At 38.1% G+C, this 22,844-nt stretch overlaps 1 protein-coding gene across 8 annotated transcripts in view; it reads left to right on the top strand.

Moving 5' to 3' along the window:
• The window catches only part of CDK14 (cyclin dependent kinase 14), a 638,124-nt gene that overhangs the window by 555,322 nt on the left and 59,958 nt on the right, over window positions 1–22,844 (top strand). Inside the window, exon 14 of one of the 8 annotated variants that reach the window (XR_015247658.1) lies at window positions 6,834–6,887. The exons of the other annotated variants lie outside the window; for them this stretch is intronic. The gene's annotated coding sequence lies outside the window, so the exon portion shown is untranslated. The remainder of the gene's footprint in view (window positions 1–6,833; window positions 6,888–22,844) is intronic. 8 annotated transcript variants of the gene reach the window in all.

Genomic DNA, 22,844 nt, shown 5'->3' with positions numbered 1-22,844 from the left:
AATCATCATGTCTCTTTACTCTCTTGTGGTCTGTGACAGTTTCTCAATATTCTCTTGTTTTTGATGACCTTGATAGTTTTGAAGAGTACTTTGTACTTTTCAGGTATTTTGTAGAATGTCCCTCATGATGTTTTCTCGCAGTGATGGATTTCAGGGAAGAGTACCACCCAGATGAAGGGCTCTTCTCCTCACATCATGTTAGGAAGTACATGGTATCCACATGTACTTATCACCAGCCTTATCACCAGTCACATTGACCTTGATCACTAGGTTAAGATAGGTAAGGTTTTAAAGCCAATGTGACCCTCAGAAAGTAAAGTCAGAGAAGCAGGAAGTCTGGGACAAGTTCTCAATCAAATGGAAGAAACTCAAGATGAGTTACTGAACTGAGAACAGAGCTGCCTTATGTCGGAATCAGGAGAGAGGGGGAAAATTACTCTCAAGGCTCAGACCTTCTAATTGAAAATGGGTAGAAATGGAGGAGAGGAGTCACTAACAGGACAGTGTCTGAGTTAAGAATTCAGAAATGTTCCAGCCTCTGACTCATGATCAGTGATAGAATTCAGCAACACGTCTGACAGAGAGTGAAACATATTTCGTGAACATGAATAAATGTATAGGTACTTTCGATATGTTGGGAATAAGGCCGAAGTTTCAGCCCCTCTGTACTGAAGTCTCCTGTGATTTGTCTGCCTTCCCCCACTAGAATCTAAATCTCACAATATAGGAATCTGTTTACATTTTATCCTCATTTCACAATTTTATCTCCATTTCTTAGTGCGGCATGTAATTTATGCTCATTAATTTTTTTTTTACATAATTTATTGTCAAATTAGCTAACATACAGTGTTTACAGGGTGCTCCTGGTTTGGGAGCTAGATTCCCATGATTCATCGCTTACATACAACATCCAGTGCTCATCCCAACAAGTGCCCTCTTCAATGCCCATCACCCATTTTCCCTTCTCCCTTCCCCCCATCAACCCTCAGTTTGTTCTCTGTATTTAAGCATCTCTTATTAAATAGTTTCATTAAATATTTTTAAAATGTTGACTGAATTAGTGAATATTCCAACTAACACACCATACCATAATCTCCTGTCTTATAGCAAATATTTTTTGAGTAGCCATTCTGTTGGTGCTAGGAAGTAGTGAATGAGTTTCTAGTTTCAAGATCCTCACAGTTCAGAAACACATATAGGAACATTATATTTCAGGATGATAAAGGCTATGGTAGATATTTATGTGAAGCTACGTGAGGGGACAAATGAGGTAAAAATTAATTCTGCCAGAAGAGCTTGGAATGGTCTCACAAAGGAAGAGATTTTGAGCCAAAGGAGGAATTATATTTTTTGTGGGCATGAAGGAGGAGAAGTGTGTTTTCATGCAGAGGAAACACTGAGAGCAAAGCCATGGCACAAAGTGTAGCATCATAAGTAATGGTCTGGTAAAGCTAAAGAGCGTGGATAGGAGGAGTGAGAAGGGACGAGACTGAAAATGAGATTTGAAACTGGATTGTGAAGGGTCTGGAATGATGCTAAAGAGTTTGGATTTTAATGTGATTGCCCACGGGGAAATATATACGACTTCCTGGTCAGACACAGAAGAATCAAAACATCTTAAAGCTGGGAAGATCCTTGAAGGATCATATAACAACTTGAAAAGGATGTAGTATTTTTTTTTCTTTTCTTTGAACTTCTTATTATGGTAAATCATGTTTTGAAAATAAGTAAAGAAAATGCATGAAATTCCATTCACATTGACATCTAACATAAAATTAGACTATTAGAAATTACACCAATACTTAACCTTCTTTTTGACTGAAAACCTATTCATCGTTGAGCCCTAAAATGTTGTGAATCTACTATAGGTATGATTCAACATATCCAACATGTACATAATATACTCCTTGGAAAGTTATGCAGGAATTATTTTAGTTGAAACAATATGCCTTCTTTGTTTACATATCTTTTTGTAAAATGAATAATGACTCCCTTAATTTAAGTTTTGTGAATATGTAGAATCTCAGTATTGATACACTAACTCCATTTAAGGGAAATGCAGAAACTAAAAAGTGAGATAACTGGTTTTCCAGGGATAAAAATTTAACATAGTTTTTTTTTAGTATTTTAATAATTTTGTATGGTGACAGATGGTAACTATACTTATCAAGGTGAGCATTTCATAAATATATGTGTATAAATATATACATGTATTTATGTATATTATATATGTTTATAATATATATTTATGGAATTGCTATATTGTATACCTGAAACTAATCTAATATTGCCTATCAACTATATTTCAATTAAAAAAAAGACAATTTTCAAAACTGAAAGAAATGTTTAAGAATTTAGTGTCATCATGGTCTTACTTGTAATGTGGTTCACACTCAGCAGCTGTTTTCATGAATATATTCAAACTGATGTTTATGAGTTTTAAGTTCCAATAAGAGGAAACATGACTTCTCCTGCCCATTTTTGCCTAAATCCAAATAAATGGTTAAGTATTTGAAAATATTAAAGTGTGTCTAACCAACTTCTTTTTTTTATAAATATGAGGAAATACATTTTTTTAAATGAAACTTACTGTCACATTGGTTTTCATACAACACCCAGTGCTCATCCCAACAGGTGCCTTCCTCAATCCCTAGTATTTAGTAACTCAGTAACATTTTTGATCATGGTGACACTGATGACAAAGAAAAAAAAATGTCAAAACAACTAACATAAGACAGAGTAAACATAAATTATTTAGAATTGACCGCTTAAATATTTTTAAAGGAAATTAGTGAGTAAAGTATACCAAACTAGATGGGATATTATAAATATCTTAAAAATTATAGTCATAAAGGTAATAAACATGGAGAAATACATATGATAATGTAAAAAAAGTAGAATATGCTGCTTATATGTAATACTTATGTGTGAGGAAAAATGACAACAGAAATACATTAAACTGGCATATTCATGGTTTAGCAGAGAAAAATGGATTTATAAATGTTATTGCCTAACTAAGAAAGTTAGTTAATTTACAGCTTATAGCCATGGTAAGTTCTCACTATAATTCCAACCTCGGAGCCATCTTGAATGGGTCCAACTTCTTTGATGTTCTCTCATTACTGGACTTTCCTCTATAGATAGTAGTATCTGATGAAGAGTCAAATGCCAAGCCAAATAAACTCATTTATAACAACAGAGCATTTAATAATTTAACATTTAAAGTATTTTCTATTACTCCTAAGAAATGTTGGTAAATTAACACTAGAAATAGCAGTGTCCAGATGATTAAGGAACAGCATGGAAACATAATTTAGCCAAAGCAAATAGAAGAGCTAAAGTATTCACATCAGAATAAAAATTTTGAATGCCAGATTCTGCACTTATTGCTTATCTGAATAAATTTTTCAAAAGCCTGCTTTTTGAGTCTTTTTTTAATGAAACATTACCTCCTTCTTTATGCCAAAACTAATTGCACAACATTGTTTTGTGTCTTGAGAGGATGGAGATATTGTAGGGAAGCCATGACTGTTTTCCAGTTAAATCCATTTAACAAAAGTCAACAGCTCATGGCTGATAGAGAGTCTTCAAGGCAAATAATTTACCACCTCACCTCATCCCCCAAATTTCTCCTGATCATGATAATGTTGGTCTGCCTGCAAAATCATAATACAATGTTCAGTGGTCCACTGCCCACTTGCCAGGACCTGAAATGCTTGCAAGAGGTCAGAAATTGCTTGGTTGACCTTATCTCTATCTTGTCTACAGCTTAAGGATAAAGAAGAAAGGCAGGGGAGACAAAATCATTACCTTTTTTTTATACCTTTTATCTGTAATACAGGGTGAAAATAAACTTTGAGAAGAAAATATATAGGGGAAGAAAAATGTGTTTGTAGAATTTTTATATCGTATCTATACACTACATATATTTTTATATTTATACATTTTATATATGTGTGTCAACTAAACAATTTGTTTCATTTTTACTTCTTTCTCACTTTCTTTGTGACTTCCCATGCGGTGCTTCACCACTCAGTAAGCTTTGCTTTTTGAACTGTCTGTTTTCCTATAGTTTCTGATTTCTACCTTCATTCCATCACTTGACTTGAAATATTCCCTGGGAGGGGTGAAAAGAGAAAAGTGTATGTGTGTGGCGAGTGGAGAGAGGGTGGCCGAGTGGGGTGGAAAGAAGGCAGAGGGAGGGAGACTGCTGAGGGGGGAAAAAGATTTAAATGAGAACTAGAATGAATGCCTCACTTGTTGGCTTTTAGCACAATTACCATACCTTAGGAAATATGCAGGGAATAGTTAATTACGACTAAATGAGCCCCTTTTAGAGGCAGTGGCAGGCCCAGGGAGCAGACTGTCAGAGCTGTGAAGGATGTGAATTGGGAGGCTGGTCTGCGTCAGGCTGTTGATGGTCTGCTGGGGAAGCCAGACAGAGCAAAGATAGCTGGGGGAGAGTAGCCTCAGACAAGGGAACCACGGATGGCATTTGCATACTTTTCCTGCAAAGGGGGTTTAATCCAAAGAAAGAAGGAGATTTCAGTATTGTCAGGCAGGCTTTGTTCGGGTGGAGAGCAGAAGGAAATCTGAAGGGGCCTTTCTCAAAGCCTTGGTCTCAGCCTTGAGGTTGTTCTAGTAAAGTTATGTTCTTGAGGGTTGTTTGCACACTATTGTCCGTTTGAAGATCTTCTAAACCCGAAGGGCTCAAAGTATCCCCCTTTGCCAGCACAAAAGAAGGGAATTTGTGTGGTAAAAATGACTCGTGTTGCAAACTGAACCCAAGCCCCCTTTGTTCTTGTACAAAATACTCTGAAGCTCCAAGGATGTCTTTCGAGCCACACTGAGTGAGTCATACCTTAAAAGTGTTTGCAGGCTAGAAAACAAGGTAAAACCAACCCATACTTGTGTCTTTCTTTGCCAGCTCAAAGAACTCCTTAACATAATCCCCCAAAAAAAGATGGTTCAGAAAAGCATGGCAGACAAAAAAAGACAAGTTTTGATTGCCATGAATCATTTTTTTGCCCCATTTCCTCACAGAATTTTCTGAGACTGAAGTGTTTAAATCTAAAGTTGAGGCATATTATTTGGACTACCAAGCAGAAAGTTTTCTCACCACCTGACAAACCTTATCTTTTACTCGGCAGCATGAGCTTATGATTGTGGTGTGTGTCCAATTGTCAAAACTATGCCTTCTTTTATAAACTGTGATGGACTTATACAGTCCATATATACAATGGTCTGATCTTCAGCGTTAAGTTTTTCTAATAGTCCACATGTTCATAGTGAGGAGTGTGTATTTGCAATGCCTGTTTATGTGATAAATCAGCATGATATTTATGGGTCAGAAATCAAGACTTGTTTCAACTACGCTAGTTGGTTTGAGCCTAAGTGCTCATAATCCTTACAGTTAAGGAAAGTATGTACTAAAACACAGAATCTAAGCTTAAAAAAACAGCAATGTACTTGTTTATAAGGATAATGTGGTCAGTTGTGAGTGCCTTTTAAATTTATCTTACATATATATAGGCGTATACATGTGTGTATACATATATATGTGTGTATGTATGTGTGTGTATACATATATATGTATATATATGTGTGTGTGTATACATATATATGTATACATATATATGTGTGTGTGTATATATATGTATATATCTCCACATATAGAATTCAAAACATACAAACTAAACATGGCTTGTTAGCTGACTAAGCAGGATATTCAATAAAACTTGACCTTGGAGGTTAGGGGAAAACTATGTATTAATATACAGCAACTAATTTAGCCTGAGACTTTTTTTATTAAAAATATTACTTTATCAATTTTTTTTATTGTTGTTGACACTTCTGCTGGATCTTGACTCCTTTGGAGAAGGAAGAAGCATAGAAGACCCTATATAAATTCAAAATTAAAAAAAGCAATGAAAAATCTGTTTGAGGGTCTACAACACAAGGAAATGTTCGTTTAAGTTTCAAAATAAAGGCAAAACCTGTAACACGTACAAACAGAGAGAAAGCTTACTTTGAAATTAGCATGAGCCAGCTTCTGAGAGAAAAGTTATGCCCTCTTCATTGGTAAAGTTATTAAGAAAGCTTTTATCAGGATAATCATCTGTTCGGGTTTTCACTGATGTTATAATGCCAGTGAGTGTGGATTACAGGTGAGGTTGGATGTTAAGACATTGGCAATGGCCAGATTAGAGCGTTCTGAAGTTATAGATGAGTGGATAAAACAGTGCTTGCTACTTTCCTAAGTACGTTATTTTTTGTTATTGTTGAGATCCTTGTCTCCGAACTAAGTAAACTCTGCTTTGCTGAAAGTGGTGGGTTTCTTTCTCCTGCTTTGCATTTTTCCCTGTGAGAAGCGTGTCTGAATTGCTGGGGGGGGGGGGGGGGACCTGAATATACCTCTTTGTTGCTGAGCTTGTCAAGCACAGCGCTGTGTTCTCTTTCCCACCAGGAAGGTCAGGCCGCTGGGGGCCAATCTGTTTTCTGAAATGAACCCTACTGTCTGTCCCTGGTGTCTGACAGATTGAAACAGTTGTCTGTGTTACCACACTTTCAATACTTTTAAATGCTTCATTTTCTGGGAAAAGCGTAATATATGTAGGCTACAGTGGAAAGATAAAAAGTTTTTAAAAGGACTGGACTTTGGTATTAATATTTATCTACAAGACAAATTTAATTAACTTCCTAAGAACATATTTACAGATTAGGAAGTTAACTGTGCACACACACACCCACACCCACACACGCAAGATAAGCCTTTACTTATGAGTTGTACTTCTAAAGACTTATACTGAGGGTTCTTTTTTTTTCTTTTTCAGTTGGAGTAATAAAATTATGAAGTATGGAACTGTTTCAATAGTAGAACTGTAGAAGTAAGAGTCTTTTGTTCACTTAGATTTCAGTTTCATGTATTTTGATCAGAGGTATGTATAAAGCCTGAAGAAATTTGTACTGTGCTGAGCCTCACTTCAATACTCTCCAGATAATTGAGCTAATTAAATCTTTACCAACATTAACACAACTGCAGCATTCCTTGGACAGTGGATAATTATTGCACGAACATGGCAAGCTTAAACTAAACAGACGAAAATAGAGTTCTGTGGAATGGGTATTGAGTTTATTCTTTATTCATCTTTTGATAAGGTTTAATTAAAACTGCCTCTCTCCATTGTGGTGAGAATGAATGTGCTTGTTTTCTTAGTGAAAAGCAAATTATTCACTTCAGCCATGGTTCAATAATCAAAGCGTTTGCAAAGTTTTGGGTTATAGTGTAGCTGTGGGGATATAATTGCTGCAATTCTGTATGAGGGCTTTATCTTTTTTTATTACTTTCTCTTATTTATTTTTGCAGAAAGAAATTTATAAAAGCCCATTTTGTGATTTGGTGTGGAAGTACATATGTCTGAAGCCTTCCTTGTTATAAGTTTACCATGTCTAGATGGTTGTGTTTTTTTTAAGTGTATTTCCTGCAGCCTCTTGCTAAAATGAAAAATGAAAAAGGACACACATTTAAATAAATAGTATTTGAAATGGATCTTTCAAGTTAGTGAAGAAAGTTCAGTCAAACCTTTGAATTCTGTGGCTCCCACTGTATTGGCCTAGTCAAGTCAGTCAACAATCCTAAGGGTGGAAAAGGAGTAGATGTTGGGAATTCTTTCCACAAATACATGTTTGCATTCTCTTTTGCTTTTTTCAAATCCACCAGAAATATCTTCTGTGTTGTTCTTCTAAAGGGATGGGTTTTTTTCTTGTGTTGGTGATGATTTTGTAGCATTAATAGATTTTATGTATATTAATGACAACTTATTTTCAAACTGTCATGACTGTGCTGTGATTTCTTTTCCTCTCTACTTCTTTTAAAAATAAAATGGTAAATTACAAGATATCGGATGTTTTATAGACTCAAGGACAAAAATAAAAGTGAGCCTTGACTGGGAAGCCTGGGTGGCTCAGTCGGTTAAGCGTCCAACTTCAGCTCAGGTCACGGTCTCATGGTTTGTGGGTTCAAGCCCTGTGTCGGGCTCTGTACTGACAGCTCAGAGCCTGGAGCCTGCTTTGGATTCTGTGTCTCCCTCCCTCTCTGCCCTTCTCCTGCTCATGCTCTGTCTCTGGGTCAAAAATAAAATAAACATTAAAAATAAATTAAAAAAAAAAAACTGAGCCTTGGCCATAAACTGGAAGCAGAGACTCAAACACAGACTCGCTGTCTCTCCTCCTTTTTCTTGTTGCCTAGCTTCTGACTTTCCCTGCTTTTCTGGTCTGTGTGGTGGAAATCTCTGTGGCCTTGTCCCATGATGTGTCATGAGAAAAAAGACCAGCCATCACTGTAGGTCAGCATTCCCAACTCCCTACAAAGGGAATCTGCCCTTCTTGGATCAAGTGAATTAGCCCTGCATCCCAGTGTTAGAGCCTCCGCTTGCCACTTCTTACTGCACTTTTTCCCCATTGGTTCCTCAGAGACGGGAAATGCATACAAGAGCAAAATTTTCTAATCTATAGAATTATTTCTAAGGTTGTCATTGAATGCAGTGTTTTTCAACTCCCTTAACGTGCAGAGACAGCATCTAGTGGACTGGAAATCATGTTTCTTAAATGGAAGAGATGAGATCAGAAAGAAGCATGTCAGATGACACAGGTAGTGATAAGAGTATTGTGTCATGGAAGTTTTGTCTCAGCTGTGCGTGTGTTCAGATGCACCTGTACGAGTCACTTAATAAAATGTGTTTTTGCAGTGAGTTGTGGCCAAAACAAGTTTGAAAGCCAGTGGCTGCTCCTCTGATCCCCTTCGAGGTTTTTCTTGGGAGGCAGAGGGGGAAGGGGGTTGACACTGGGCAGGACTCCAAGTCCATCACTCTCTCCATCAAAGTAGCTGCACTTTAATCTGCTGCATTTGTTATGTTTTTCTCCTAAGATATCTTTTAAACAAAGGACACAGTGGCCAAAAGTTTGAATAAATGATTTCCCAGGTCCCTTCTTGGGATTTTTTAGAGCTAAGTACAGTAGCTGCCAGGGCCAGATCAGGCATTATTTTGCTTTTCTGTTCTAGGGAGGACTTGGGAAATCATCCAGCCTTCAGTTGCTTGGGTTGTTTGTTTTGTTTTTTTTTTTTTCATTTGTTTTTCTTTCTAAAGTTGAAATGCAGTTTCCCTACTTAATCCCATAGAAAACTCTGAGACTTAGCATATAACCAGGACAACACTAAATCAGAATGGATTTTAAACAGTCTTACAGTTTAAAAAGGGGAAAGCAACGAGTCCTTCTCCCTGCACGTTTCCTGTCTGATTCATTAGGGAGGGACCAAAGGCAGAAGTGAGCATTGGTGACATGAGTGAGAAGGAGTCAGGCAGCCTTGCATGCCCAAAAAAGGTCCTTGGAGAACTGAGTGTTGAGGGGAGAGCCAGTCTCTTTAATAGAAATAAATAAGAAAACAAACGGACTTCCCTAAAAGTGCATTTTATTTGACTTCCTTTGGAGAGTTAGAATAGGTTTAGCAGGCACTTTTTCTACCTTTGACATGATTGACACACAGTGTCCTGAAAGCTGGGATCTAAGGTTGCACTCTGGTGTTTAATTATGAGTTCTGTTTTGCCTATATGCAAAAGTATGTGAAACAATTATGGGCTTCCTTTCTTTTAACCTTATGTTAGTGGACATTTTATCAGTCATTCATTGCATTAATCTTAATATCAGCCTGTTAGAGGGTGCCTGGGTGGCTCAGTTGGTTAAGCGTCCGACTTCTGCTCAGGTCATGATCTCACACTTTGTGAGTTCGAACCCCGCATCAGGCTCTGTGCTGAGCTCCTCTGAGCTCCTGAAGCCTGCTTCAGATTCTATGTCTCATTCTCTCTCTACCCCTCCCCGCACTTGTGCTCTGTCTCTCCAAAACAAATTAAAATGTAAAAAAAAATTTTTAATAAAAAAAAATATCAGCCTGTTAGCAGCAGACTTCACTTGGTACAGGCAGCTCTTGTGACTCAGGGAAGCCATGTAGAGTAGGGCTTAGTTCTTTGCCTTGGACCAACAGCCTGGGCCTTGAGGCTTTACTGCACTACTCACCAGCTCTGTGACCTGAGCTAAGTCTTAACCTACTAAGCCTCAGTTTTTCCCATCTGTCAGTCAGGACTAAGAATAGTGCCTATTTTATCAGGGACTTGAGATCAAATGGGATGATAAATGTCAAGCATTTAGCACAGTGGCTTGCTTGATTTGTAACAAGTGTTCCATAGCTTTCATGAATCCCAAATTCCATGAAGTCTGTGATAAAACAAAACACATATTTACTTGAATTCTTCTATGATAATTATTTTTTGTCTTTCCATTTCTTTTACTAAAACAAAACAAAAATCTAGAAATCCTTACAATGCAACATATTTCTTGGCACAAATCCTACATGATCATGACAAAAGGAAGAACAAATCAGGGTTCAGTCTGGTATGATAGTTTTAATGTGGATGAAGAAAGGGGATTAGTGGAAATTGGGAAGAGATATTCAAGAGACTCTTTTTTGTTATCAGCAGAAGACAAAAGTAGAAGGGAACGTGTTGCATGCAGAGGATGGCAGGAATTTACTTGAGCGAAGCAAAGAACTCAATAAAGTGGAAACAGTCTTTAAGGACGATTATTTAAGTTTCATGACCCTCAATAAGGGTTTGTTCAAAATCATCCCAAAGAAATCATTAATGTCGGGGCGCCTGTGTGGCTCAGTCGGTTGAGTTCCGACTTTGGTTCAGGTCATGATCTAGAGGTCCGTGGGTTCAGTCCCCATATCAGGGCTCTGTGCTGACAGCTAGGAGCCTGGAGCCTGCTTCGGATTCTGTGTCTCTCTTTCTCTCTGCCCTCTCCAGCTCTTGCTCTGTTTCTGTCTCACTCTCTCAAAAATAAACATTAAAAAAAAATCATTAATGTGATGTAGTCATGTGGTTGGAGTTGGAGGAGATAGACGAGAAAAATTAGAATTGCCTCCCACATTGTGAGACTAGAGCATTGACCACGTGGTACCTTCCCTGGTGGCCTGGAAAAACTCTGGAGGGACAGGCAGTAGGTGGGGAGAGTGAGACCACATGTGGGCATGGAAAGTAAAAGTGTGCTTCAGTTTAGGTTGGCGTATCATTTGAAAGTGGGCAATTAAAAGCGGAATCAGAGATTTGGGTGTCTGCAGCAAGATGGTGCTCTGATGAGGTCAACATAAAGGTTCAAAAACGGGATCACTGTTACTGCACTCTGGGTAAAGACAACAGAGAGAGAGGTCAGAAAAAACAGAAATAAGTTGTAGGTGTGTCCCAGTCGCAATCTTCTCCAGACCTCTTTTCTGTGCAGAGTTCCACACTGCAAGTTGTTTGTCTTTCTCTGATTTTCCAAAACACCATGGGGGCTGTAACGTGAAAGCCTTTAGTAGACATCGGCCATACACGTATTTGCTTAAAACAGTGTGTTTAAATGTTTAAAATTAAGATCCAGTGATTAAAACTACATGGATTTTACATAAAAATCCATTTTTTTCTGTGTCTCATTAAAAAGAAAAGGAAGATTGAGCCACTCCAGACATTCTCTAACTGCAGTGAATAGCTGGGGCTGAGCAGCACCTTCTTTAGAAGAGGCCATGCTCTGAAGTTTGCCACAACCTCTGCCGCTGCAGCCTGTCTTTCTGCCAATGAGGCTAGGAAGCACGTGACTCTTACCCTCGCCTTTTTGCTATTGTTCTTCTTACAGTAGAAGTAAAAGACAAGTGAAACATTACTTATAACCATGTTTCTGTCCTAATGGCCAAAATTTAAAATTAGCCAGAGGGGCTTTTTGTTGAAGAAAAATTGGTGAGAGCATATTTCTTTATATAAATTAATGTAGGGGCACCTGGGTGGCTGAGTTGGTTAAGCGTCCAGCTTTTGACTTCAGCTCAGGTCATAGTCTCATGGTTCGTGAGTTTGAGCCCCACATCGGGCACTGTGCTGGCAGTGCAGAGCCTGCTTGGGATTCTCTCTCTCTCCCTCTCTCTCTACCCCTCCCCTACTTGTGTGCTTTGTTTCTCTCTCTCTAAAAATAAATAAATATACTTTTTTAAAAAAGCCAAAAAAAAATTAATGTAGCATGCTTCACTCACAAAGGTTACCTCCTTGGCCCTTATTGGGCCTGTCTTAGAATCTTTTCTGTGTGATAATTAGTCAGATTTATTTTACCATTATATGTGCTTATCTTCCATTTCCAAGGGGACCATAAAGCTTTCTTGAGGTAAGGTTGATATATTCCATAGCATTTAGCAGAGTGTTGTACACAGGGTGAAATATTTCCATTTAGTTGCTGGGGAACCAGGAGCAAACTGAAAAGAATACAACAAGTTTCCAGGGAAGAAAGATATTCATGGAAATAAATGGCCCAGATGAATGAGAACCAGAAGACAATTCGCAAACATTTATTAAATGCTAACAAATCACATATAGATGTGTGAGCTATATAATGACACGGTTATGTTTGCTCAGGCTGCCATAACAAAATACCACAGAATGGGTGGGTTTAAACACCAGGCACTTATTTCTCACTGTTCTGGAAGCATAGAAAGTCCAAGAGTAAGGTTCTGGCATATTTGGTTCCTGGTGAGAGAACTCTCTTCCTGGCTTATAGGCGTCCACCTTCACACTGTGTCCTCACATGGCGGAGAAAGCAAGAGGGAGAGCTCTGGTCTCTCTTCCTCTCCTGTAAGGACACTACTGTCATCATGGAGACCCACCCTCATGAACTCATCTCACCTAATTACCTCCTAAAGGCCCCAACCCCAAATGCCATCACATTGGAGGTTAGGACTTCTATATATGAATTTTGAGTAACATAAACCATTCAATCTATGACAGTGGTTCCTTATTGTCAAGTGGCTTAAGTGCATTAAATGACATAAGATATAGATGACTACTAACTAGCTCAAGGTAAAGTACAAAAAGTATAATTATACAAATGTAAATTCAGGGCAAGGAAAACAGCAGGGACAGACCTCACTGAGTCAGGGAATGCTTCATGGAGAAGATATGTGAGCTAAGGCTTGAAGACTAGGTAGGATAGTTATAGTCAGAAACAGGCTTCCAGAGAGGGGGATTTAAAGGCGCAGAGAACCTAAAAAGTCCAGGTTATGTATGAAGTCGCAAGAAATATAATGGCCTCAACAACATGCGTGAGTGGGTGCACGGGTACCTGGAGAAAGGCAGGAAAGAAAATCTGATCAAAGAGTATTCATTGTATTGTCTGAACAAGCGTGTGCTACTCGTTTCCTGATCCTTTCTCTGCCTTTTATTTCTAGAAAGCTTTGCTATGCACGATAAAACATGGTACTCTGGTTTATAATAGTAATAGTGACAGCCTTGTAAATAAAGCCTTGTAAATAGAGACTTACTGAGCACTCGCTGTGTGCCAGGCATCAATGGTGGACACTTTACACAAATACTCTCACTTAGTCCTCACAACTGCCTTGTGACTTAGGTGTTCTCATCCCCAGTTTACAGAGGGGGAAACATACATGAGCCATTCATTCATATCCCCCACATCCCCCAGCTGAGTGGTACAGTTGCATTCATAGCCCAGATCAGCAAGGTGCTAGAAATGTGAAATAATAGCATGCTATCCTTGTACTCAACACTGGTCTTACTCTGACTTCTAACAAGTCTGCTTTACTTGAGATGTTTCAATCATAATCCGTCTAAGCCTATGCAATTATTTAGTTGCTAATGTCTAGAGGAACATTGACTACCTCTGGAGATAAAATTAGAGACGCGAGAGCTACAGTTGCCCCCAAAACCCTGTCCAAATTGAGTTAATTAATCTGTAACTCGAAAACCCTAAAGGCCCTATTTAAATACAATTTCACTGTTAGTGAGAAGCTCTAGAAACCTTGATTAAAACTGAATGCAGTCAGAAATAAAAAAGTGTAAATCTGTCTTTAGTCTAAATTTCTCAACAAGAAAATTTGCCATAAGTTCCATATTGTTTCAGTTAGCTCTTAACATACATATCACAGTTATTAGTAAAATGATAGTAATGTTCTATATAAATCTCATGAAGGCCCAATTGATCTGAAAACATCTAGGATTTCTATGTAAGCACTTGTGGGTTTTGGGGGGTTGTGTGTTATTTTTTTAAGTTCACTTATTATTTGTAATTTGTGTAAGCTCTATACCCAATGTGGGGCTCAAACTCAGTGACCCCAGGATCAAGAGTCACATCGTAACACTTGTTTTTTTAAACATATACTTAAGATACTATTACATGGGCCAAATTCAAATGGTATTAGCATTTCATAAATACTTCTTTCACAATAAAAATCTTGTAGGTGCAGAATTCATGTGCAGCCTTTGTCTCTGACCAGTTTTCATGGATTCCAGCAGCTTGTTCTTATTTATGTCAGTGTAAGGGAAAAGTGAACACAGATCATCCAGAAGCCATTTAGTTTGAGGATGCATTGTTTGAACCGCAGCTGTGCTATTATAATAATTTGGGGCACAGTAAAATTAGTCTGTACCTCTTAAAATACTAGTCATTTTGGAGCAGGGAGTCCAGAATGTCCTGATGCCTGGAGCAAGTCCCCAAAAGGGATCATCCACTGACAGATATTTGAGGGCTTTTAAAAAATGTGTAGCAAAAGCAAACAAAGTGAAGAATCAAAGGTAAGAAAGCAAGGAAGAGACGATTGTAGCAAAAGCATAAGCTGTTCCTCACTTTTCACTTCTAGGCCAAATCCTTACTGTTTGGTCCATTCCAGGGACATCGTGGCAGGGAAGAGAGAAAGGAGACTCTGGCAGACCTTCCTCCCTCCCTACGAAGAGATTTAAACCTTGAGATAGTGTTACTCTCTTTTCGTTTTCACCTTTTTTGTTCTTATCTGGTTGCTGAAGTGTGCGTGAGGAAAGCCATAAGGTATTTGTTGTTCAGAGATCAAGTATTGTTAAAAACAAAAAGAAATGGTTCTCAGGGTTCCTAAGAAAAACACTAACCAAATGAGACAGAAGGAGGGGTGATCTATTCTCTTCAGTGGTTTAAGATTTCCTGTTGATGTGGATAACCAATATATGCAAAGGCCTGTTCTGATTGAGCAATCTCAGTACCATCCTCATAGTGCCTTATTTCTTTAGACATACCTTTTTAGAGGGCTGAAATTTAAATTAATAAACCAGTCAGGGCTGCATGCCGACATGACTTGAAAGTTAACTGGAATTTATTGATCTGCAGCCTACAAGCTGTTCTATGCTGCACTGCACATAAGAAACCAGTCTTTAAAGTCGCCAAAAAAAATTTTTAATTACCTCAAAAAAGATATTTTGCATCGTCAGACAGTACTGTTGTTTGACTGGAACCTTCTCCCCTCTACTCCTCTTGCTCCCAAATTGGGTCATTAGTGACTAAGGTTGATAACAGTAATCCTGATGCAACATTCACAATCCATGCTCAATTTTCTGCATTAAATCGAGAGAATGGAAGCCATGGCTCTTCCAGGCCTGCCACTCTTCCTCTTTCTGTGGAAGGGAGAGGAGGGGAAGTTCAAAAGCTGGGGGTGCAACTAGAAGCTCCTCATTTGCTTTGTTAACCTGTTAAGAATCTAGCCTCCCAAATATCTCAAACTTCTTAAGCGTATTTCACATTTTCCCTGGATGCTTTCTCTGGAAGAGCCACCTATTGTGTAAATCTAAGCACATCCTATCGGGTGTCCTAAAAGAGCCTTTTAAACTTCAAAGGGGTTTACCTGGCTTTACTCTTCAGACAGTGAGCATAGGGGATACCACCCCCACCCGCCCCCTGTAAATCCTCTGTGACTATAAACTTTTCCAGTCACTCCTCTCAACTTGTGTTTTTTCCTTGCTGAACAATTTTTCCATCTCTGTCTGCCTCCATTGTTCTTTCATTACACACACACACACACACACACACACACACACACACACACACCAATGAAATTTTTTTCCCTCCATTTTTAAAAATAATACTTAGAATATTTTATTTCCTCAGTTTCACCAGACTTTTCTAATCAGATGTCTTGTAGGACATAGTCATCAAACTTGTCCATGTTGGGTGGGAGCAGTTATGCCACTTTGGTGCGTTGATAAGAGCATCATCTGCTTGTCACCCTCCACCCCACCTCCAGCAGCTCTTCTCTCTCCTCTTATCTCTTTCCTCTCTCTCTCTCTCTCTCTCTCTCTCTCTCTCTCTCTCTCTCTCACACACACACACACACACACACACACACACACACACAATCTTCCCACGGTTTTATCACACGAAAGAGGCAGATACGTCATGCAGATCTACCTTCCCTCCTTCATTCCTTTTATTTTTTCTTTTTTCTTTTCTCTTTGCTTTTCTTCTCTTTTCTTTCTTTCCTTCCTTCTTTCTTTCAGTGTGCTTCTCTCTCTAAGATAACTTTTAATATTAAAAAGAAAATCCAGCTAATGCTGTCTGTCGGTTACATATAACACTTCTCTGATGAAAAAGGTTGGTTCTTCTCATTATTTCCCATCTTAAATCAACTCCTCTCTCCATGAGAAAACAAGTTCTCAATCCCATGTTCACTCCGTTTTTATAAACCATCTTTGATGTGGAACCTTGTCAAAGGGCTTTAAAAGTTTAAATAAATGATGTGCCCTGCTTATTTACCTTCTCAAATAACTCACAATGACTGAAGAGTCATGCCCTCTCTCTATATATAAGCCACATTGCTTTTCTCCTAACAGATTATGTTTGCATATACGGTAAATATCTTCTACCATATCCTAGATTGTACTAATTTGCTATCAATGAAGTCAGATTATGAGTCCCAGGATCAAAATCAAACTCTTTTTTCCCATAAAAATCTGGATAGGTGCATAAATAATCCAAAATAACAACCAACTCTGAAATTATTTCTCTTTTGGTATGATAATACTTCATAGCTTTTATTCCTTCTAAGCTATGTTTAGAATTCTGTTTAACTTTAAAAGGAGCATGTTTAACGTTAAAATCAGCATCAGGGAGTCAGTCAAGAAGTGAAAAGGGACCTGGGGTTTAAAGTTTGTTATCTCCATATCTCTTTGAATACCTTTCTATCTACATATACAACAAATATGTACACACATGTACAAATATGATCAGTAACAATCCCTGGATTCTGAATAACATGTGAATAATAAAATTAAGCTGTATGATACAAAATAAGAACTCATTTTAAAAGAATTTTCAAATCAGATAATGATGTGCACATAATTACATTTTACTGAGATAGGAGTTCTCCATTTCCAGCGCCTTTAATAAAATAGGATGGTAACTCGTCTGGCGGGTATGAAGTTTGTCAGGTAATAATTAGTTTTGGTGCCCTATCAGTATGCCCCTGTTCTGGATGTTTAGGCTACAAAGTCAAGTAAGTCTTAGTGCCCAACCTTAGGGATACTGCAGTCTTCTAGGGAAGACAAGAGCAATCAGTGAGCCTTGCCCGATAATGAGAACTGCAGTCAGTTATGCCTGGGAGTGCAACAGACCATGGCCAGGAGGACGGTAGGACCATGGAAGAGGGATGGGTAGACAGTGCCGCTGGCAGGACTCCTTGCTTAGAGGTATTATTTTATGTTTTCCATTCCCTTCATATAAATACAAGTCAACAAATGTTCATCCAGTCCTTACTATTTGCCAGGCATTGTGCAGACAAGATATAGCTGCTATCCATAAGGGGCCTGTAGACTAACAGCAAAAGTTGTTGAAATTTTCTGTAAAAGCAACCATAACACACTATATGTGAAACTTTACAATTAGGAAGCCTGGGCCCTGTAGTAAAGGCCTAATGATTTTTGAGTGCTCTGGATGGACCAGTAGTCCTAGCTCGTTTTTAATAATAATATTTATTCAACACTCTGATTTCTGCCATAAAACAGTTTTGCCCTCCAGAAAAAGAACCATTTTGGGAAATGTGAGCCAAAGGGCCATTTCAGGATATGGAGTGAACAGCTCTCCAACTAAGAAAGTAGTAATAGGTAAGAGATGTTATTTAAGTGGGATAAAATGCTGAAAAGAACTTTATGTCAAAATATTCCTTCCCTCTTCTGCACCCCTCTTCTGAACATTTGGGAGCTTCTTCACGAAAAAAGTTAGCACCACTTTCAGCACGTGGCACAGCCTCTTTCTTTGCATTCTGTCCTTTCTGACTTTCCTCCCCTCCTCTCCACGTTCCCTGCATCCTCTGTCCCCTGTTGAAGGCTCACGCAGGATTCCAAGCATGGAGAGCTGCTGACTACTGCAAATGACATCTCATAGTTCTTAGTGGTTCAGGCTTTCTCAGTTAGCATGTAGCTAATGCATGAAATGTTAATACTTCTTAAAAAGAACATATGTTACAATCTCAGTGCCTTGTCAAACACGCTCTAATCTGTTAGCAATTTAGACCTGACAAAAGCTTGTTTCTTTGCTGCATATCTGTCTCCATAGTTTTCCCCATTCTGTGTCCTGGGCAAGTTCAAAGCCTGATGACGACATTAAATAGCACATGCCTTGGTTTTGTTAGCCAGCTCTAAACTGTTTTATATGAATGCACTAACTAATTTCACTATATGGAATTAAGTATGCTGTTTGGGTGTGTTTCCGTCCCCCTCTTTTTATTCCACTCCATTTTCTCCCCCTCTCTTTATTGACCCGATGCATCCAGATCCATAATGGCAGGAAGAATTGATTGACTCAGAGAGTAGGGGATTGCAGTGTAGTGATTTCACGCTCAGTTGTTGGCTAACAAGGCACCATAGTTTTTATTTAGTGAGGCCCAGTGGCAAGAGATGAAGAATTGTGTAGAGTCCAGCTGCCAAGGTTACAGAGCAGGCAGCTTAACGGGCTTCGGGGTTCCAAGTGTGAGGGGAATTGTCTCTTCCCAGCAGGTAAGGGACAGATCTAGATAGCGTCTATTGCGTTCAAGATGCTGAGTGGCCTGGCCAATTCATAAATCTAAAAAATTACAACATCCTCCAGTTGGGATTGTGCACTTAACCCGTTTAATGCCATAGATGTAAGACCTCCTGCCTGCTACTTGTTTACGAGGAGACCCTTTGTGTTTAAAGCATTTCCTTAAATACAATTCCCCTTTCTAAGTTTCCCTTTAAATCAAAATATATTAGATCAACTTATTAATTATGTATTTAGGTGAAATGTAGTCAATCTATTTATTGTTGCTGCTCTATCCTACAGGAATGTAATATATTTACATTCTTTTTCAGACAGTGATTTTTTTTTTTACATGTTGATCTAAAATACTAGAAAAGCTTAATGTTTAGGTACTGGGTGTTTGTGTGTGTGTGTGTTTTAATTTTTGGTAAGTGAAATGGCCTAGTGAATTTGGCTTTTCCTCCATCCATGAAAAGTAGTTTACTAAGTCAGTAAAGGTTTCTGAAGAGGAACACCAAGGACAGTATTTATCCTATTTAAAAACCTGTTTTCAAGCATGTTGAAACCACTGTTAATGTGCTAAGTTCAAGTGAACCAGTGAAGGACCTCTGCTTGATAAAATCAGCCCTCTTCTAGTTTCTGCATACTAAAAGATAATACAATTGTGTCTCTTTATTTTTTTTACTTTTTTCATGTTTATTTATTTAGTTTGAGAGAGAGCGCATGAGCAAGGGAGGGGCAGAGAGTGAGGGAGACACAGAATCTAAAGCAGGTTCCATGCTGTCAAGGCAGAGCCCACTGTGGAGCTTGATCCCACAAATCATATCATGACCTGAGCTGAGATCGAAAGTCTGACACTTAACTGATTGAGCCACCCAGGCACCCTCAATTGTATCTCTTTAAAGAGTATTAGAATATAGGTTTTGGTGCACCTATGGCTTTTAGGACATTAATCCAAATAGATTTTAGTATAATAAACATAAGATTCATATTCCTTGATTATTTGCCTCATTAATGCATAAAGTATTTTTTTAATTTTGTTTATATGGAAAACTCTCCACTAAAGGACAGAGTATCACTATTAATATTTGATATTGAATGCCTGCAATGTCCCAAGGATTTTATATCCCATTAAGCAGGCGTAATTTGTTCTTAAAACTAGAGTTCCTTTGTGGAGGCTATTCCATTGGCTTCTGCTCTAGCGTTCTGCCCCTGCCCTTACACCCTCCTCACCCAAACACAGGTCTTCAGGCTATCTCATAGTACCAAGCAAAGAACTCAAATTCTCAGTTCTAAAGTGAGTCTGATTTGCTGACAGTTATAGGTCCAATGGGAGTCTCCTCATTCCCAGAGTCCATTCGTTTCACATCATATCCCTGATACAGAATGGACCTATTAAAAGTGGCTCATTGTAATTCAAATCCAGATAACTGTGGATCTCATTATGCTCTCGTGCACACAAAACACAGAACGTTACCTTCACCTGGTAAAAGCCTGAGGGAATGTGGTTAGCCTATAAAGTGGGGGGGGGGGGACAACTTTCCCTAAATTTAAAGTTATACTGGGGTTCCATTTAAAACTATAGATTTTTTAATTCCCTGATTTTTATTTCTCTGGTTGATTTCTTAGCAGTTCTAGTTTAATAATTTTTGCCATGTTTTTACAATATAAATAACAACTAGTTTGGAATGGCTTTCCTCTTGGTGTTCCTCATTTGATCTCACAGGGCACTTTTGTTCATTATCCCATAGATTAAGAAGAGGAAAAATGCTTCCCTCTTTTTTTTCCCTGCATATTCTTCCTTTGGTCCAGGATGACAGAATCCACTGGTAGTTAAATATCTACTTTATATGGTCGCTAAGATGGAAAGATGAGTCTCAGTTTTACCCACTTATGATGTAATGTTATGGCCTGTTGAACTCAAAGAGAAGTGAAGTAGTCTAAAGAAATGGAAATTAGGGCCAACAAGAGATGGGAGAATCCTTAGAGCATGCAGACCCTGTTGGAGTTATACCCATGTATTATATAAAACCACGCCTGTGTGTTCGGGATTATGGTATTCTGAAACACAACCAGTGTCTTGATTGGCTATATTAACCAATCAGACTTTCCTTGTGTGGTTGCAACTTCTCCAAAGTTCCACAGAAAAATTATAGTTCCCCATATATAGACCACTTATTCATACAGTGTTACGTCTTGTGAATTGTGGTATGATCTTTCGGTCTCCACAGATACATGGCAAGTTTAGAGTAATTTAGAATATAGTGGAAAAAAGTGGCAATTGGAGTTGCCATTTGATAAGTTTCACAATCAGTGAAAATTATTTTTTCCTCCTCCTCCTCCCACCCATTTTATTGCTAAATCTCTAGATAGGAACAGTCTTCTGGTATAAAAAATCAGAATGATGTGTAAGTCTTACATTTTATTTTCATGTTCACTTTTATGCATCTCTTAGGTATCTGGCAAAGCTAACTGGAGATAGGAATTATTTTTTACCTTAACAATTTCATTCATGAATATTTTAATCATTTCTGGTGCTGGTATTATAGTCCAATCATAAATCATGGGAAAGTTGCTCTCAGTATTTTCCTCAAACAACTTATATTTATTTTAGATACAGATTTACCTATTTCTGCTAATCTGCCATTCATTCAATAAATGTTTATTAAGTAGTACTAAATGCTATGTGCTGGGGCAGTAAAACTCGATTATGTATTTTTACTGCATTCAAGGAACTGACAATTGAGCAAGGGAAACATACATGTAAATATATCACTTTAATTTAGGTAGGAAGTACCATAGCCCAAGTGTGAAAAACATGGTGCAGGAGACAGAGAATAGCAGCTAAAGCTAGCGTGTAAATAATAAAACTAAAGCATTAAATGGAGGAAACATTTTTACCACTTGCCTGACTTGTGTATGGTAATGATGACTTTTATAATGACTACGTGGCCTACAGGTTGAGTGCCATTTTCCAGACATGGTAAAACTAGAAAGAAATACCAAACATTTATAAATAAATCCAAGTTATAGTCTAAGAATCCAGGATGGGTGGGTGCATCTGCATTGGTCAGGAGTGAGTGATGTGAGGCCTTGGCTGGGCTTTGACCAATTGCAGAGTTGGTGGGCATGCAAAAAGGAAGCCTAATGAAATCCTATATGGCTGGAGTTATTCTCCTGGAAAGACATAGAGGTTGGGATTCAAGAACTAAGAAGCCTTAGACAAAGGGGCTTCATTAAAGGCATGGAAATTTTCAACCTACTATAACAGACAGTAAGTATTTACTGTTTTGTCCTTGAGCAAGGGAATGACACTGTAGTCATGAGATATAAATATTGTTTTTTAAATAACATTTACCATGGGAGCGATCTCTGATTATAATATATCATATATTCATTATAAAATGTTGGAGAAACATGAAAATAAATCCCTTACAGTCCCAATACCTCAAAACAATTTTGGTTAACATTTGGTGTATTTGGTTTTTTGTTTTTGTTTTTGTTTTGCCTTTTTTCCCCCCACAAAATTGGATTCATGCTCTATATAACTTCTATAACCTATTTTTTTCCACTGAGTAAATCTTAAACATTTTCCCGTGTCACCAAATACTCTTCTGCAATGTCATTTCTAATACTGTGTGTTTCCTCATATAAATGCGCCACAATTCTGTTTAACCAGCCATTGAACATTAAAGGTGTTTCCAATTTTGAACTGTTGTAAATCATGTTACATGAAGATCCATGTATATAAATCTTCCCATACACAAGTAATTATTTCCTTAAGGTAAGTTTCCATAAAATTTAACTCAAATTTTGAGCCCATGGGTATGGATAATTGAGGTTGCTAATACAGATAACTGCATTTAAAACATGATTTTATTTTATTTTATTTGTTTTTTAAGTAGGCTCCACGACCAATGTGAGGCTTGAACTCATGACCCTGAGATTGAGAGTTCTGTGCTGTA

This window comes from Puma concolor, chromosome A2 (assembly GCF_028749965.1).
Source record: "Puma concolor isolate L17-30 chromosome A2, mPumCon1.1.hap2, whole genome shotgun sequence".
NCBI lineage: Eukaryota > Metazoa > Chordata > Mammalia > Carnivora > Felidae > Puma > Puma concolor.
Note: the sequence above shows the minus strand (reverse complement) of the source record. Positions and strands in the feature narration are given on the sequence as shown.